General features: G+C 34.2%; 1 protein-coding gene across 7 annotated transcripts in view; it reads left to right on the top strand.

Moving 5' to 3' along the window:
- Positions 1-19637, top strand: part of CSMD3 (CUB and Sushi multiple domains 3) — a 1186048-nt gene that overhangs the window by 405793 nt on the left and 760618 nt on the right. The window lies entirely within an intron of this gene.

Here is a 19637-nt window from a genome sequence, read left to right as displayed (position 1 = left end):
TTCTTCCTTTTTTTTCTTTGAGGATAATTAGCCCTGAGCTGACATCTGTGCCAATCTTCCTCTATTTTGCATGTAGGTGGCTGACAAGTAGTTTAGGTCGGTGCCCAGGATGCAAACCTGCCAACCAGGGCCGCTGAAGCAGAGTATGCCGAATTTAACCACTACACCATGGGACTGGCTCCCCAAGGGTTTTTTTAGGTCCAAAGTGGTCCAAAACCCTTGTAAAGGTTTTATGTTAGGAAAAAAGACAATAATGTGAAACATTTTGGTTGAAATGAGTAAAATTATTCAAAACTGCACAAGTATGGAAGGGGCTATGTCAAGAAGGATTGAGTAGCCGGTATTTGAATATGAGTTTGGATGACTACATTAGCATGTTGCAGCAGGCGTTCTAACAAGCATTAGAAGGTGGTTGATCTAAGTGCCTTAAGCAGTTTTTTAGACTTTATTAAACAAAGATTTAGAAAGTGCTCACACTCTTAACTTTGTACTAGACTTTGTTTCTCTGTCCTCAAAGAATAATGAAACGTGCAGGAGCCGGCCTTGTCACAAAGCAGTTAAGTTCTCACGTTCCGCTTCGGTGACCTGGGGTTTGCCTATTAGGATCCCGGGTGGGCACACAGCACCGCTTGGCAAGCCATGCTGTGGTAGGCATCCCACATATAAAGTAGAGGAAGATGGGCACAGATGTTAGCTCAGGGCCAGTCTTCCTCAGCAAAAAGAGGAGGACTGGCAGCAGCTGTTAGCTCAGGGCTAACCTTCCTCAAATAAAAAAAAAAAAAAGACGTGTAGACAAATACTTAAGTGATTTTGAGATAATAGAGGCAGTATAAAATCTTGCGCAATCAAGAAGAAAGACAAATTTTACAGAGAAATGACATTTGAGCTGAACCTTTAAGGATGAGTAGCAGTTAGTCAAGCCACTTAGGCAGGAACAACATTTCAAAAAGAAGAGAAAACAGCATAAACAAAGATACAGAAGAATAAGATGCAGGGGCTGTTTGAGGAAAAACTGGAGACATGGAAATGAGTTAAAAGTGATGAAATGGTGCAAATCAGTAGTTTTCGAACTTTGGTAACATGTGTGGGACACATTTGTGTTCATGTAGTCGCAGTTATATGCCAGTCCCAAAGCACTAGTGCTGACTCCAGCATTTTCTTTGTTACTCAAGAAAACATACAAGAGGGGCTGGCTCTGGGGTGTAGTGGGTAAGTTTGGTGTGCTCTGCTTTGGCAGCCTGGGTTCTCGGGTTCAGATAACCGGCGCAGACCTATATCACTTGTCAACCACACTGTGTCAGCAACCCACATATAAAGTGGAGGAAGATTGGCACAGATGTTCGCTCAGGGTCAATCTTCCTCAGCAAAAAAAGAGGAAGATTGGCAACAAATGTTAGCTCAGTGCTTATCTTCCTCAGCAAAAACAAAACAAAAAACATACAAGAATTCACTAAATTTTCTTTTTCTTTTTCTTTTTTTTTTGAGGAAGATTAGTCCTGAGCTAACATCTGCCACCAATCCTCCTCTTTTTGCTGAGGGAGACTGGCCCTGAGCTAACATCCATGCCCATCTTCCCCTACTTTATATGTGGGACGCCTATCACAGCATGGCTTGCCTAATGGCACCATGTCAGCACCCGGGATCCGAACTGTTGAACCCGGGCTGCCAAAGCAGAACGTGTGCACTTAACCGATGCGCCACCAGACCGACCCCAAGAATTTACTAAATTTTATATGAAGGAAATTACTTTAAAACTTTGGCATTTTAATTGTTAGTAGTAAAAAATTAGAGCATATTGTATGATACTATCAGCACTATGTTTCTCGATAGTTGGGCCACTGTACCATGTCTCTCAATAGGATCAAAATAGAAAAAAAAAAACTTTAACAAACATTTATGAGTTTATTCAATGTAACTTATTGAGGATCTAGTACATATTAGTCACTGTTCTAAGCACTAAAGACAGAAATATTCCTTTAAAGGGAGGTTAAATTCTATTGAAAATTGAAATTGAAAAAGAGAACGAAAATAAATTTGGTGTTCCATGTTTCCTATTCCCAATATGATTTTTTGCTCCCTTTTGGGCTTATAAAACTTCTGAGTATCCTGAAAAGTCAGAATATCTGAATATCTTGAATATGTCTCAGATATTAATATTTTCCATTTCTTCATCTTTCCTATTGGAGTTTATTGATGGCAGAATTCCCCTTTTTATCTTATATTTTTAGTGTCTAGTCTATAGTAAACAGTAATAAAAATATTATTGATTCAAATAGCCATTGACACAGAAGAAAGAAATTTAGAGTAGGGCAAAGTGAATTCATGTAAATATAAGATTTTACTTATATTTTAACTTTTTAATTTCTGCTTTTTAAAGCAGAATACATGACTGAATATGCTGGGTTTCCTCCTTGGGATTTCCCATCTCTGTGGTTATACAATCATATTTGCCTAATTTTATATCATGGCTTTATCCTCAAGCAGTCTTCATTTTTATCCAAATTTAAGTCTAGGATAACTATTACTAACAATGTGGTTATACTTGATCATACTTTTGGCTTTTTGTGTTTCAGATTCCCAGCATACTCCTGCTCTTCCTTTAGCTCAAGTTTTGCAATCTAGGCTACTAAGAATCACATTTAATAGCAAAGCATTTAATGAGAATAATTCTGTTACACAAAGTCCTAAACAGTATGGGTGAGAGACACAGAGAGAGAGAAAAAGAGAGAGAGAGAGAAAATAATTTCCCAGTCTAAAATTTCTTACACAAGTGTGATAAATGTTATGAACAAAGGATGGTGAAGGCATTGTGGGAGCTCCGAAGAGGAACAGTCAACACAGCCTGTAAGATTTCTGGAAATATTTCCCTGTTATGATGATGCTTAACCCAAGTCTCTAAGAACAAGTTATTGTAAAATAGAAAAGAGTTACAGAAGGCATTCCAGGAGGAGGAAAAAATATGTTCAAAGGCTTAGCTATGATAGAGCACACGTCTTCATGAAAGCTCAAGAAATTTATTATAGCAAGAACAAGGTAAGGAGAGGAAGCAAATGAGAGATCAGAGATTTAAGAGCTAAATAAGAATCTGATCTTGCAGAACTCTGGATGTTTATGTCCTCTATGTGTTTCCCTACCACTGAAGATTTCAAGCAAGGGCTTGATATGACAAGTTAGGTTTGTTGTTTTTTTTTTTTTTTTAGCAAGAATAGCACATTAGCAACACAAGATAAAGTGAGGAGAAATTTGTCTGGAGATAGTGAAACTAGTTAGGAAGCTATTGTAGTAATTTTCATTTTACATATATGTTGAGGATCTACTCTAAATCCTGATATTTCAGAAGGAGAATATTTAGGAAGTAATAGTAAACAAAAATTGATGATAAATTACAAGTATGTAGATGTAAAGATTCTGGAGTGATTCCCAAATTGCTGGATTGAAGAAGAGCGTTGAGGTTGGCTTCCTTCACCCAGTTAGATGCTGGATTAAAAGCAGCAAGTTTAAGGTCCAGCTGGCTGAGTGATCTGTAATATTTTCCTTAAGCGGTATTAGTTCCATTTCCTTCTACTCTTCTATTCAATGAAAAGTTCCCAGCTCCACTTGTATTCCTGTATTTGTATTTAAAAGTATAATGATATTTAACATTGTTCTCAAAGTTCTGGTTAAAGAAGTAAAATGTGAAATTGAAGCTTTTTTTCTAATTTAAAAGGAAAAGACACATAAATCTAGGAAAGCTAGAAGAATTAAGTAAAGAACACAGAGTTAATATGAGACAGCAGAAACTAACTAGACATAAGATAAATACACAAAATTCATTAGAAGCAACAAGCGGAAGGTATTATGAGGGCAAAATAGCACACTCCTCAAAATGTAAAATAGAGTTTTCCTAAAAAGAAATGTGAAGGAGCTGTCAGGAAAACAATATAACTTTATTGAGAGAGATCCAAGATGACGGAGATAACTGCATCGGGCTGATACTTTTCTCGTCTGTTCTAATTGAGTTGTGATTCTGCTGTACGAGTTCATTATTTTTAACCATGGTCCGGACTGTTAATTGTTTCCAAATGCGTATAATAAAATTCTAATCAGAACTTCAAAATTATTTTTCAGAAACTTGACAATAAGTTTGGAAACAAATACAGGTGGAAATAACTAAAACTTTAAAAAATATATATGTAATAATGAGGCTGGACCTTCATACCAGCCATAAACATAGAAATACAAAGAGATACAATAGTTAAAAGAATGTTGTCAGTACACATGAAAACAGATGCAGTCAATGAAACTAAGTAGGAATTCTAGTATCTATTGGAACATAAGGTTTAATAAGCAAACATCTTCATAAGAAACTGGAGAATAGAGTATTTTCAAATGGTACTGGGAAAATTGGCAGCTGTGTGGGAAAAAAATTCAATCTATATCTCACCTCCCACTTGGCACCAAAATATATCTCAAATGGATTAAAGATTTAAATGCATAAAATGGAAACAAAATATATTGTGGGAGATGCATTTGAAAATTCATTTAATTTCTGAATAGAAATGGCTTTCTAAACTTGAATGCAATTTAGAATATCACAATGAAATAATACAGCTATAACTGCGTAATTTTTTCAGGGAAAAAAAGACGTTACAGCCAAACAACAAAGTGGGGGAAAATAAAACAGATCTTCGGTATTATTCATATAAAAATAATTTATAGCAAATGATAAAAATAATATGCTGCAAAGTTAGACTGTGTGAGTTTAAGCCAAACTGTACCAACTCTTTAGATCTGGAATGGAGGGAAGGCAAAAACCTCCCCAAGGTTAGTATCCTCACTTGTTTTTCACAAGGCCTCATTTGCAGCAGAGGTTTAAGCTACATTTCTATGTGACTTAGCAAGAACAAGGTAAGGAGGAGGAGGAATTGAGGCATTGCTCCCAGTGTAGAAGCAGCACACTGACTTCCCAAGGCAAGAGCCATGAACAGTGAGAGCAGAGTTTTAACATCTCCCTGCCTATTTTTATTCTCCCACCCTTAAACCTGGCTGCTCCAACCCCTAACACACAGAATGATTCAAGGGAGGACCCTCATATTCCATTTTTGGAGAAAACTTTCTCAAAGTTCTCCTTCCATCTTTCCCTCTGTAATTCCTCTGTTGTTGACCTTGGGGGAGGGAACCAGAGGCTGAGTGAGTTCTTGGTCTTCTCTTCTTTATTTGCATTCATTCTCTTGGTGACTGTACCTAGAAATGTGGTTTTAATTACCATATGTGTATACTCTATTGGACTTCTGACAAGCATTGCAAACTTCACATGTCCAAAACTGCTTGACTCTGTGTGTATACATGTGCAAGAATGTGTGTAAATTATCTGAGTTTTTTTGTGAATATATCTCTCACATGAAATCATAAGCTAATTGTATACCACAATTTAACTTTCTTCTAAAAGTGAAGTAAATAATCCATTTAATTGAGGTGGTTCTTATTTAACATTGTCTATCTGAAATTAGGTTATATAACATAACATTATAAATATCAATATTTATAAGATCCTAAATATAAATGCCTGTAATCATATTTATAAACACATATGTTTAACTCAAACTGGTAGAAGGATGTAGATACAATATGCTTCAATTTGTTTTACTATGGTGTTTATTTGGTGAACATTACTTATTCAAAGATAATCGGAGAGTTATACACCATGAAATATTTCTACTATGACATTAATTCAGTGAACATTCCTAATTCAAAGGATTTTACAGAATATTATACCATAAAAAATCAATTTTAAAATACATTCTATTTTTAAAATGAGATTTATAGAACTCTGGAGGAACAAAATTGTGTCTGAGCTGAAAAATGATATAGAAGAGGAGAACCCATTCCCAGTTTCTCATGTTAATAGTTATTAGCTTTAAAATTGTCTAAGAAGATAAAATGGCATGAAGAAAAAGGAAGTATCCAAAAAGAAAAGCAATCATTTTCTGACTCTAACCATTAAAAATTCTGTCAGTTTAGAGATCTGTTTTTAGGGGAAACTCCAGAGAAATGCGTGTTGAGAAAGAGAGGTTTTACCGTATGTCCCCTCAGAGTTGTTTTTCTTGCAAGGTCTCCTTTCCTTTTGTGGGAGCCCAGCTTGCCGTGGGAGTGCCATGGACACTTCTGCTGGACGCTTCCCAGAGCTGCCAGGGAGCGTGCACGAACCTTGTCAGAATATGTTCCTTTCACGAAGAGTATAAGGGGAGGTGAGAAGGTTTACTAGGCCACGCACCACTTAATTGCCCAGTGCTTTTATTCTCCTCTCCTTCATTATGCACAAATTTAGCATCTCTTCTGTTAATCTTGCTAAAATCTGTTACATGATATTCCTTCACTACAATCCAAGAGCTGGCTGTGTATTCACTGATATAACCCCAGCAAGAGTGCTTGGTATATAGACTTTTGGCAATTATTTGTTGAATGGCATCTTAGCTTAGGAAAAAAGCCCTTACTATAAGCATTATTTATCCTTTTGTGATAGTTTTTATGTTATCTTTATGAATGTTTAAATATTCTGTTACATATATATTCTATGTTCAGACTACAGTTTTCTTCTGTTGTTACTAGACTGTCTTTTGCCTTGGTGTCTTTAAATAAGCAGTGAGCACGTTGATAAGCATGCTGTTATTCTCTGCCCCTTCCCTTTGCCCGCAATCTGCATTCAACTGCCCTGCTCTGTCTTTTTCTCTGCAGTCTCCCTTGCCCTCTGGCTTCCTTTCGAGTTTGGCCATAGAAGGAACTGATCTTGTCCCCATAACAGTCTCAGCACCAGGTCTCATTGTGTGCAGGTATCTCCATTTTTCACAGGATAGAAATCAATTCCCATGGAGACTATGGTCCCTAATATGGAAACCTATTACTTTTGTGCCACAGCATTCCATTTTGGTTCCTGTCCCACAACTCTATAAACAGTTCATTTACTACATTTTTCTTCAAAATTCTCCCTGAATGTGCTTGCATTTTTTTCTGGGAAATTAATAAAACATGGTTTTAGGTTTTTGTTTCATTTAATAATAAGCTATTTACTAAACTGTTTAATCCTTTCGTGATGTCATAACCATTTTAATATAGGTATATTAGTTCTCATTGTGATATTCTAATTAGTCATTCTCCTAAGTGGATGTTGGTATCTCATTTTAATTTGTATTTCCCTAAGGATTAGTGATGTTGAACATCTTTTCACGTGCTCCTTTTCTCCATCTCTTCCTTAGCGAAGTGTTCAATAACTTTTTGCCTATTTTTATTGTCATCTATTTTCTTATTATTGAGTTGTGAAAATTCTTTCTATATTGTAGATACATTTCTTTTTTAAATATGTGCATTGGAAATCTTTTCTCCCAGTCCATGGCTTGTCATTTAATTTTCTTAATGGTGTATTTTCACAAATAAAAATTTTTAAATTTGACCCAGTTTACCTTTTTTTAACGACATACTTTTTCTCTCTTACCTAAGAAGTCTTTCACTAACCAAAGTTGCAGGGACTTTCTTTCATGTATTCTTCTAGAGGTTTAAACATTTTGGCTTTTGTATTCATGTCTGTGATTTAGTATGGGTTGAGATATTTTACTTTTCCTTTTTTGTAGTTTTGTGTTAAGATATCCAGTTGTTCCAGCACCATTTGTTGAAAGCATATTGTTTCTTCATTCAATTACCTTAGCCCTTAGTTGAAAATCAATTCATATATTTGTGGATTTATTTCTGGGCTGTCTATTCTGTTCCATTTATCTGTGTATATCAGGTCAGCAACACCACATCATTTTTATTACTGTAACTTAATAGTCTAAAATCAGCTAGCATGAATCATCCAATTGAGTTCTTTTAAAAAATTATATTGGTTATTCTAGATACTTTATATATATACATGAATTTTAGAATCATCTTGCCAATTTCCACAAAATGTTTGCTGAAATTTTCACAAGAACTATACTGAATTTATAGACTAATTTGGGGAAAATTGACAGCATAACCACATTGAGTCTTCCTATAAATGAACATGGCATATTTCTCTATTTATTTAGATATGATATGTCCATGCTTTGAAGTTTGAAGTGTATAAAAAACTGGCATGTATTTTATTACATTTAACCCTATTTGAATTATTTCTCATGATATTGTAAGTGGTACTTTATTAAAAATTTCAATTTTCAATTGTTCATTACTAGAATATAGAAACACAATTGATTTTTGCACATTCACTTTTTAACCTGAGATCTTGATAAACTCATTTATGAGATCTATTATAGAGATTTTCTACATAGACAGTCATGTTCTCTGAAAGCAGAGAGTTTTATTCCTTCTTTTAACAGCAGTATGTTGTTTATTTTTCTTGCTTTGTTGCACTGGAAAGAACTTTCAACTCAGTGTTGAATAGGAACGGTGAAAGTGAACATCCTCAATTTCTTCCTGATCTTAGGGGGGAAAGCATTCAGTTGTTCATCTTTAATAATGATATCAGAATTATATTAGTTGTACCTTTTTCATAGATGCCCTTTATTCAGTTGGATAAATTCTTTTCCCCATTTGGTGAGACTTTTTTTAAAATCGTAAATAGATGTTGAATTTTGTCAAGTGTTTTTCCTAAATCTGTTGAGATGGTCATATGGTTTTACTTTTTTAGTTTGTTGATGTAGTGAAACACGTTAATTGATTTTCAAAAGTTGAACCAGTCTTGCATTCCACTTGACCATGATCAATTATACTTGTTATATACTGGTGGATTAAATTTGCTAATTTAAATTTGATATGGATTTGTACATCTATTTTCATGGAGGATATTTGTCTGTAGTTTTATCGTTCTGTAATGTCATTGTCCAGCTTTGTTATAAGAGTTAGAGTAGCCTTGTAAAATTGGCCAGTAAGTACTTCCTTATTTTACTTTCTAATTGAGGTTGGATATAATTGGTATTATTTCTTCTTTAAATGTTTGATAGACTTCAGTGTAGTCCTTTGGGCCTGGAATTTTCTTTGTTGTAATATTTTTACTGTGAATTTTATCTCTAAAATAGATATGACTATACATGTAACCTATTTCTTCTACAGTGAACTTTTGTAAATATGTCTTTCAAGAAATGTTTCCACTTCATCTAAGTTTTCAGATTTACTGGCATAAAATTTGTTGTTTATAATATTCCCTTGTTATCAAAATATCTGTACTGTCTTTAATGACAGCTCCTGATTCGTTTCTGTTGTAATTTGTATTCTCTTTCTCTGATTTGTCTAGGAAGATATCAATTTTATTGATCTCTTCAAAGAACAAGGTTTTAGCTTTATTGATTTTTCTCTATTGTTTTTCTACTTTCAATTTCATTGCTGTCTCCTCCTATCTTTACTATTGCTTTCCTTCTGCTTGAGTTGGGCTTAACTTGCTTGGTTTTTTTTTTTTTTTCTAATTTCTTAAAGTGGAAGCTTAGATGATTGATTGGAAATTTCTGTATTTCTAATTCAGTAATACAATACTCTAAATTTCCTCTACTTACTGTTAATGTTCTGGTTATAGACAATTCAATTTAGAAATTTTTATATTCAACTTCAAAGATTTCTTCACATTTAGATTACTTAGAAGTGTGTAATTTAATGTCAAAATATTTGAGGAGTTTCTAGATATTTTTTGTCCTTTATTTCTAGCTTAATTGCATTTTCTTCAGAGAACATACTTTGTAAGATGTCAATTATTTTTAAACTATTGATAGTGGTTTTGTGGCCCAGAATAGAATCTTTTTTGATTATATCCATTTGAAAAAAATGTTGTTGAAAGGAATATTTTATAAATGTCATATAGGAAAAGTTGTCTAAAAGAGTTGTAGGTCTTCAGTATCCTTACTGAGTCTCTCTATACTTTCTTCTATCACTAACAAGAGAAGACACTTGAAGTCTCTAACTGTAATTGTTGGCTAATCTATTCTTTTCATTCTATCAGTTTTGTTTAATGTAAAAATATGTGAATAATGGTAGATTATTAAGTCTTATTGATAAATGTATTCCTCTGTCCCTAGGTAATATTCTACTTTATTTCTAGCAATATTCTTTTCTATAAGGTATGCTTTGTATGGCATTAGTATAACCATTGCATAATTTCTTCTGATTAATGTTTGCATGGTGTATTCTTCTATCTTTTTACTTTTAATCCATTATGTTTTTAACAGCTTTGTTGAGATATAACCCACACACATTAGAATTAACTCTTTTAAAGTGTAAATTCAGTGGTTTTTAGTATATTCAGAGTTGTGCAACTATGACCATAAACTAATATTAGAACTTTTTTATCAATCCAAAAAGAAAACTCATACCCAATGGAAGTCACTCTCCATCTCTTCCACCAGTAGTAGCAGCTCTAGACAACTCCTAATCTACTTTCAGTCTCTTAAGATTTGCCTATTGTGGCTATTTCATATAAATAGAATCACACAATATGTGGTCTTTTGTGACTGGTGTGTTTCGCTTAGCATGATGTTTTCAAATTCATAGATGTTTTAGCATGTACCAGTACTTCATTTTTATTGCCAAATAACATGTCATTGTATGGATATACCGCATTTTGTTTATCCGTTCATCAGTTGATGAACAGTTGGATTTTTTGGACCTTTTGGTTAGTATAAATAATGCTGTTGTAAATTTATGAATAATTGTGACCAATATTTAAGATTTAAAAAAAAATTTATTTTGAGACATTGTAGATTTACATTCAGTTGTTAAGAAATAATACAGAGAGATTTGCATACTATTCACCCAGTTTCTCCCAGTGGTAACATCTTGTATAACTACAGTACAATAGAACAGCCAGGAAATTGATATTGACACAATCCGTTGAACTTATTCAGATTTCACCAATTTTACATTCATTCACTATAGGTGTATGAATTTAGCTTATGCAATTTATCACAAGTGTAGATTCCTGTGACCAACACCACAATCAAGATATAGAACAATTCCATCAAAAGAATTCCTCCAGCTATGCTTTTATAATCATAGCTGTGGGCCACCTCCCCATGCCCTCAGCCACCACAACATCTAGCAACCGCTGCTTTGTTCTCCATCTCTTTAATTTTGCCGTCTCGAGAATGTTATATAAAAATTATACAGCATGTAACCTCTTTGAGATTGTCTTTTTCTTCACTCAAAATTTTTTGTTTCACACCTATTGCCCTTGAGAAGCAGTCAAGTTGTGTGTCGATAGTTTGTTCTTTTGTATTGCCGAGTAGTAACCCATGATATGGATGTATTACAATTTCTTTCTTTCGTTTTTTTTCCAAAGATTGGCACCTGGGCTAACAACTGTTGCCAATCCTTGTTTTTTTTTTCTGCTTTATCTCCCCAAACTCCCCCTGTACACAGTTGCATATCTTAGTTGCAGGTCCTTCTAGTTGTGGGATGTGAGACGCCGCCTCAACATGGCCTGACAAGCGGTGCCATGTCCGTGCCCAGGATCCGAACCCTGGGCGGCCGCAGCCGAGTGCGCGAACTTAACCACTCGGCCACAGAACCAGCCCCCATCTTTCTTTTTTTTCCGCTGAGGAAAATTCACCTTGAGCTAACATCTATTGGCAGTATTCCTCTTTTTGCTGAGGAAGATTTTCTCTGAGCTAACATCTGTTGCCGATCTTCTTCGTTTTTGTACGTGAGCTGGCGTGGTAGTGTGGTCACTGACAGACGAGCGTTGTAGGTCTGCACCTGGAAACTGAACCCAGGCTGCCAAAGTGGAATGCACTGAACTTAACCCCTAGGCCACCGGGGCTGGCCCTACTACAATTTGTTGAAACATTAACCTGTTGTAGAGCATTTGAGCTCTTTCAAGTTTTGGGTTATTATAATTAAAGCTTTTTTGAAGATTAATGTATAGTTTTTTGTATAAACATAAGCTTTTATTTCTCTGGCATAATGCTCATGAGTACAATTGCTGGTTTATATGATAAATACAATTTTAGTTTTATAAGAAACTGTAATTCTCTTCTAGAGTAGCTGTACCATTTTGTATTCCCACCAGCAATATGTGAGTGGTCCAATTTCTCTACATCATCATATTTTATTTTAGCTATTCTGATTTGCATTCCCCAAAGGCTAATGATGTAGAATATCAATTCATATACCTGTTTTTCCATCTGTATACCCTCTTCAGTGAAATGTCTATTCTTGTCCTTTCCTCGTTTACTAATTTTTTTTCTTAACAGTTGAGTTTGAGAGTTCTTTATATACTCTAGATACATTCTTTGCCATATATGTGGTATGCAAATATTACTTCCCATCTTGTAGCTTGTCTTTTCATCTTCTTATTCAAGATCTTCTGTGTAGCAAAGTGTTTAATTTTGATGAGGCCCAATTTATCAGTTTTTCTTTTATGGATCATGTTTTTGGATTCCAGTCTAAAATTCTTTGCCTAGCCTAGACTCCAAGGATTTGCTCCTAGGTCCTTTTTGAACTGTTTTGTACTTTTACATTTTACATGTAAGTCCATGGTCAATTTTAAGCTAATTTAAGCTAATAAAGTGTGATGTTTAGGTTGACGTTCATTTTTTTGCCCATGGTTGTCCAATTGTTCCAGCATCATTACTCCCACTTCATCCTAATTTTTTCAAATTTTTTTAACTACTCTGGGTCCTGTGCTTTTCCATATACATTTTATAATTACCTTGTCAATGTCTACAAAAAGAATGTGCTGAGGTTTCAATAGGATTGCATTAAACCTGTAGTCCATTTTGGGGAGACCTGACATCTTTACTATGCTAAGTCTTCCAGTTCAGAACATGGCATGTCTCTCCATTTATTTATGTTTTTGATTTCTTTCATTACGTTTTGTAATTTTCCTGATACAGGCCCTGTAAATGATTTACTAAATTTACACCTAAGTATTTAATTTATTTGGAGCAATTGTAAATTGTATTGTTTTTTATTTCAGTTTCCACAGGTTTACCGTTATTGTTTAGAAATGTGAATTATTTTTGTATGTTCATCTTGTATCTAGCAACCTGGATGAATGCACTTATTAGTTCTAGGAGTTTATTTTGTAGATTGCTTGAGATTTTCTATATAAATAATTATGTCATCTTCAAATAGGGACAATTTCTTTCCTTTCTTTCCAATGAATATTCCTTTTCTTCTTTTCCATGCCTTATTGCACCCATTAGAACTTCTAGCACAATGTTGAATAAGAGTGATGGGCCATACTCCTGACCTTAATGAAAAGCATTCAGTAATTTAACATTAAATATGATCTCAGTTGTAGGTTTTTTGTATATGCTCTTTATCAAGTTAAGAAAGTCCCCTCTATTCCCAATTTGCTAAGAGTTTTTATCATCAAAATTGGATTTTGTGAAATGCTTTTATTGTGTCCATTGATTTGATCATTTAAATTTTCTTCTGTAGCCTTTGATATGGTGGATTCCACTGATTGATTTTCAAATGTTGAACCAGACTTATATAACTTGAATAAATCTCACTAGGTCATGGTGTATAATTCTTTTTATACCTTGTGGGATTCAATTTGCTAATATTTTGCTGAAGACTTACATCGAAGTTCATGATAGATATTGGTCTGTAGTTTTCTGTTTGTGTCGTTCATTTTTTTTATTTTTGCATTGACTTTTTCTGGTTTTATTATTAGGGTAATACTATCCCTTAAAGTGAGTTGAGAAGTGTTGCTTCCTCTTTGATTTTCTGGAAAAGAATGGGTAAAATTGTTCATTCTTTCTAAGTTTAGTAGAATTTTCTATTAAAAAACATCTGAATCTGAAGGTTTCTTGCCAGCTTTTTAATTTCAAATTCAATTTTGAAATGGTTATAGTATAATTCAACTTTTCTATTTGATCTTAATTAAATTTTGGTAGTTGAATACACACACATTGTATCTAAAATATTAAAAGAGATTTTTCTGAGGCATATGTTTAGATAGAAGTAACGCTATTCTGCAGCAGCCTGTTTTTATAAAGATTGTATCTGAAAGATAGGTCATGGAAATAAGGGATAAGGAGCGAAGCAGAGTCGGGGTACAGATGGGGGTAAGCAAGTGGAATGTGTTGATAAAGGGGGAGGGAGAAGAGAAAAGAGAAGAACATTTAGTGTAGCCACTTCTCTCATTTGCTTTGCAAATACTTTATAGCATCTGGCTTCTGAATAATTGGACTGCATAAAACAATGCTTAGCTTCTTAATGCTCTTGTTAAAACCACATGAGATTGTGTATTCTGCAGTTCAGTGACTTTTGAATATCTAATCAAGAACACAGTCAGACATCTGTGACAAAAAAGCACAGCCAGGTCAGTGTGGATATCTGTACACTTCACACACACAGTATTCATGACTTGCATAGCATGGAAGGTTAGTGCTTTCAATGTCATCCCAGAAAGGGATTAATTTTGTTGCGAAAATGATTTTCTAACTTATAACATGCTACAAAACATAATAGAAAGCTTCTCACTTTTTTTGACTAGTTTTAAAGAAGCTGGTTTTTCTCAGGACTGTGAAATGCATTCACATCATAACATGAAGGAATAATAAAATTTGTGGTTTCTGAAATAGTTGTGTAAAATAACTCCACTGCGTGTTATTTGATTTTATGGCAAAGCATGGAAATGCAAGAGTGTATGTTGAAATAAATTTAAGGAATTCTGTGTTAAAACATATTTTTAAAAACTACAAGAATAGGATATGGTTACAAAAGAATGATTCAAAAACTTTTTGAGTAGTGTACCTTCCCCCATCCCCAAAGGCATTTTTGGTGGCTAATATTCAGGAGAACACACTTTAAGAAATTTTGTAGTAAGATTTTACTGCAACTAATTAGCATCTGTTCATTATCTATAATTTGAAATATGCTTGTACATTCAGAGATAAATCCAATGTGGATCCTGCTTCAAAATTCTTATAATTTGTAGACTATGTGTAATATAGTAAGATGAAAGCAGCGATAAGTGCCGTAAGACGAGTCTTAACAAGTGCTTTTGTTGTTCTGGGAAGAGAGGGGTAACCTTCAGCTAAGGGAATTGCAGAAGACTTATGAAGGAGATAGAATTTTAGATGGATCTTGAATAAAAAAAAGAACCATAATTTTGATAATGTGTGAAATGAGATTATTGAAAATATATAGAAAAAATTATAGACAAATATATAGGTACTGAAAGTTAGAGCATCTGCCTAAACAGCTTATATTCATGTATTTTCTTGATAAATAATATCAGTGTACACCTGCTATTCATCAATCATTGTGCTCAGCACCAGGGATTTAATAACCTACATTCAAAGAAAATGTAAAATAATAGTGAAGATAGAAAACTTACTACTATACAAAATAATAAATGATGTGACAAGAATATGTAAAGGTGCTTTGTGAGGACGGAGAGGGAGATGGGACATTTATCTTAACCTTGAAACTTTACAGCTGGCTTCACTGAGAATGATTAGGAGTAAGTAGATAAATGTAAAAAAAGATATTCATTCAGCCTTAAAAAGAAAGTCCCTCAGACCTACATAAAAAAGGCACTGAGTTAAGATGAAAGTATGAATTTTGGGAACTAATTACAGCTCAATATAGGACAATTAATCTGACACAATCTTGGAGAATAGAGGAAGCATGAGGAATGAATCTTACTTCAACACCAGAGACAGAAGGAGGTCAAAAGAAGTGAAAGAGGGAGAGAGGGAAGAAGAGAGGGGTAGAGTAACAAAGCAAGAGAGAGGAAGAAGTGAAATTAGGGGAGAGTGGGAGAATTGTTGTGGGATACTGTGATTTTATAGTCATGCAGGTGAAGATTTGAGTAATCATAGGTTTAAGGTTTGACTGTATCTATGGGACTGAAGATGAGGAAAGACAGATAGGTCATTAGGTGTCAATAATTTTAGGGATTGGAAAGATTAAAAACTAGATGTTTTATTAGAAAGATTAAAAAATGTGTTAGTGCCACCAAAGATGACACCTATTGTTGCAAGTGCTACTTTTGAGAAAATTGAGAACCAGAGATTAACAGATGGCAGCAACGAGGATCTAACAAGAGAGTTATAAACCAAAGGCATAGGCTCAGAATAGTTTTAGAGAATTTTAAATAATGTGGTTCTCTTAGGTTTCCTACACTTAACTGATTTGTAAAAAAATTTATAAGGATTATAATCATATTCTCTGAGGTACCATTTAATAGAAAATGTAGCATGTGATTTTAAATATCAATTTATGATTTAGTTATTTATATCTGCATAAAATTGTAAAAGTTAAAACAGTTTTTGCAAAGATTAATTATAGCAAGATACGCTATTATTGTCAGTATTTCTACTGAATATGCAGTGAAACTTGATGTCATTATTAATTTACTGTGTCTGTTCAAATCTGTTAATTACTCAAAAACATGTCTTGAATTCTTCTTGGATACAAATAACTATAGTATGTTACCAATTTTTGACATTTATCCTTGTCATAATTTTCTTTGTTTTAATTCTCCTAAAATCCAGTTTAGTAGTTTAAAACATATAATCACGATTATGGCTGTTTTGAGTGTAAAATGGAAAAGATATTAAAACAATTGAAACCTCATTTCTAGACATTCTTTATCATGTTACTGTTTTATTTTTTTGTGCATCATTTGCCACCATCTGAAATCACCTTATTCATTTATTGATATGTTATCTTCTTTATTTTCACTTTGTAAGACCATGGATCTTGTCGGTCTTGTTTACAGCTATATTTCCAACCCTTAGCATCAGTGTTTGTCATATATTAAGTGTTCAGTAGATAATTGTTGAATACACTTTATCTCTTAATTATCAAGAGATGATTCTCACTGACTTTATACTGAAATGAACCCATATGTGCTTACCTTCAAATGACCACAGTGATTTGATAAAGGAATAAAAAGGAGTTATATTTAAGAAATCTGTCCTTCTGTATTGAAGAAATTATCTAAATTAATTAGTTTGATGAAATCCTTCCTAGCAGCATGTATTCTCAATCCACCACTTCCCGGATCTCCTGATAGCATGTGAAATATGGTACAAAGATGTGTATATTCGTTTAGTAGATTGTTCCATAAGCCATAAATAAATCACATTGTGTTATTTGTGTTTAGATATCGAGGAATACTAGTTGACCACAAGCTGGACAGTCGTTGTGACTCCCTTATAATCAAGAAAGGTGTTTTTCCTCTCTGGGGACAGAGGGGTCCTGTGGTGCACTTGCTTTCTAGTTCAGTACCTTGGCTTTTCTGCACTTCTGTTTCATGAGCTGAAGCATTGAGGCTGTCAAGAATACCCTTTAAGTTCCACCCTTGTTAAACCAGCATTGTTTTCTCCGCCTCATGCATGTTGTGCCTCTCGCTACTGCAGCTCTAAAATCTTCAGTTCCACCTTTCTCAATTCCTGAAGGTGATTTCAAGTTGCAAACAATAGTTCCATAGTAGTTATTACTTGTCTTTACTACACTCTATTGCTGAAATTATCTTTGATATCCCTAAGAAAGAGGGAAGTTTATCCTCTTATTGTCTATTTCGTCTTCTTTCCTCTCTCACTTTTATTGATATCATTGTTGCGTTGCTTCTTATTTATTGGATCTTCTAAGAGCCTCTCTCCAAACACTGTAGTTCAGTGTCTTACACCATCCATGTATTATAGTCTCATTACTTTTAGAAATGTGTGCCATCTGTCAAAAATAATTTTGGGGCTGGCTCAGGGCCTCTTCAGTTAAGTTTGCACGTTCTGCTTCAGCAGCCTGGGGTTCGCCAGTTCAGATCCCAGGTGCGGACATGGCATGGCTTGGCAAGCCATGCTGTGGTAGCCTTCCCACATATGAAGTAGAGGAAGGTGGGCACGGATGTTAGCTCAGGGGCAGTCTTCCTCAGCGAAAAGAGGAGGATTGGCAGCAGTTAGCTCAGGGCTAATCTTCCTAAAAGAAATAAAATAAAAAATAAGTTAAACTTTCCCTAATGGATATTTATGCTCATCAAGTCAGGCAATTGAAGATGACCAAAGTGTAAATCAACTTCTGACAAGAAACATGCTACTCTATTGAAAATATAATTGTACCAAATCCAAGTATTTTTTCATTGAATTTCTACTTCAACCAAACCAACCAATAGGCAAATTGGATATTTTCTGAAAGTGATGAAGTAAAATTTTAAAACTTGAGTCTTAAAATTATGCAAGTATATACATATTTTGATTTACTAAATTCAGATATGAAAAAAACAGTTAGCTGGACCAATAAACAGTCACTGTTATGAAAAGAGAAAATAGGGCACTGATAGGGCAAAGTTAAAAAAATGTATTCCATTGTGGGGGGAGAAATGAGAAATGTATAGAATAGAACCCAACTTGTTCATGATAGAATTCAAGAAAACTGGATTACATTATAGTGTTGCCAAGCCCATTCAATACACCCATGGGAACAATGATACAACAGTGGTGAATTCCTATTTCCATGCCATGGAAGGTGGTCATCCACGAAAAGCGATGGCTAGCTCCAAAATTCCTAGGAAAGTTGGATTTTAGGGGTTAAGGGAGGGAGGGTGTTGGATAGAGGATCATTGCATCACTGTGTCTACACCTTACCACTGATTGCATGTGCAATGACAGGTATTCCAATCTCTCCCTTCTGGTCCCCTAGAATGACTGACTGCCAAGAACTGAGAGAAGAGTTGTAATCATCTCCCCCAACACACACACACACGCACACACAAATAAATCAGCTGTCAGTTTTGCCTTCTGGTAAAGAAAAGTGCGTGCTTTGAAGAATGTAATGATGCATCATATGCTTGTTATTAGGAAACCTTAGTCTGAAATTCTCCTTTGCTATGTAAGAATCTTGCTTTTGAGAATATTTTGTCTTGGCTTTATAACACACACCTACAATTTAAATGGTTAGGTATTGGAGTGGTATTCCTTTATTGAATGAAATTATAAAAACTGCTTCACTGAAAATCTTCAAAAGATTATAGAGCAAGAGAGTCAGTTCATTTATTAATCGTGGCCAATATCTGGGGCATAGTTTCAAAATTTTGCTTTGTGCCTTGCTCTACGGAGATTATGAAATAGTACCTTTGTAACTAGATATTTGGAGACTAAATATATATCCAAAATACAATCTGTTTTCTGCCTATCAATTGGAGCAGACCGCCAATGCATTATAGAAGTATATATTATAATTAAATCTAATCGTGAAAATTTATAGTATTGTGAAATTACATTAAAATAATGCTTATCATATGAAATTACATTGTGAAACTTGCCATTGAATGTGAAATACTGAAAATATTAGATGAAAAATGTATATCAGTTGCTTTGAAGTCTTTCTATTTTGTAACTGTGCTGTGTCAGTTCATTCATAGGGAACACAATGACCAATACCATCAGGTCAGCATTCATTATATTTATTATCTATGTGGTAAATCTGGGTGAATCAAAACTCATATGCAGTTTAGAGTTGATTTTATTAATATATGCAACCTGATTGGAACAGCACGTGTGTGGAATCGCACTATTCTATGATTGACTTTTCTATGCATGCAATAACTATTTTATTTGTGTTTAAAAAGGTAGCAATGCAAAATCATGCATATTGTATACAGGTAGACATTTTTTTGGGTCCCAATTCAGTGAAAATGTTTACTGCTGAAAAGCTGTTTAAATTTTTTTGTTGTTGTCTTCCAT

The sequence above is a fragment of the Equus caballus genome, chromosome 9 (genome assembly GCF_041296265.1).
Source record: "Equus caballus isolate H_3958 breed thoroughbred chromosome 9, TB-T2T, whole genome shotgun sequence".
NCBI classification, from domain to species: domain Eukaryota; kingdom Metazoa; phylum Chordata; class Mammalia; order Perissodactyla; family Equidae; genus Equus; species Equus caballus.
This window is presented reverse-complemented; position numbering and strand designations above follow the sequence as displayed.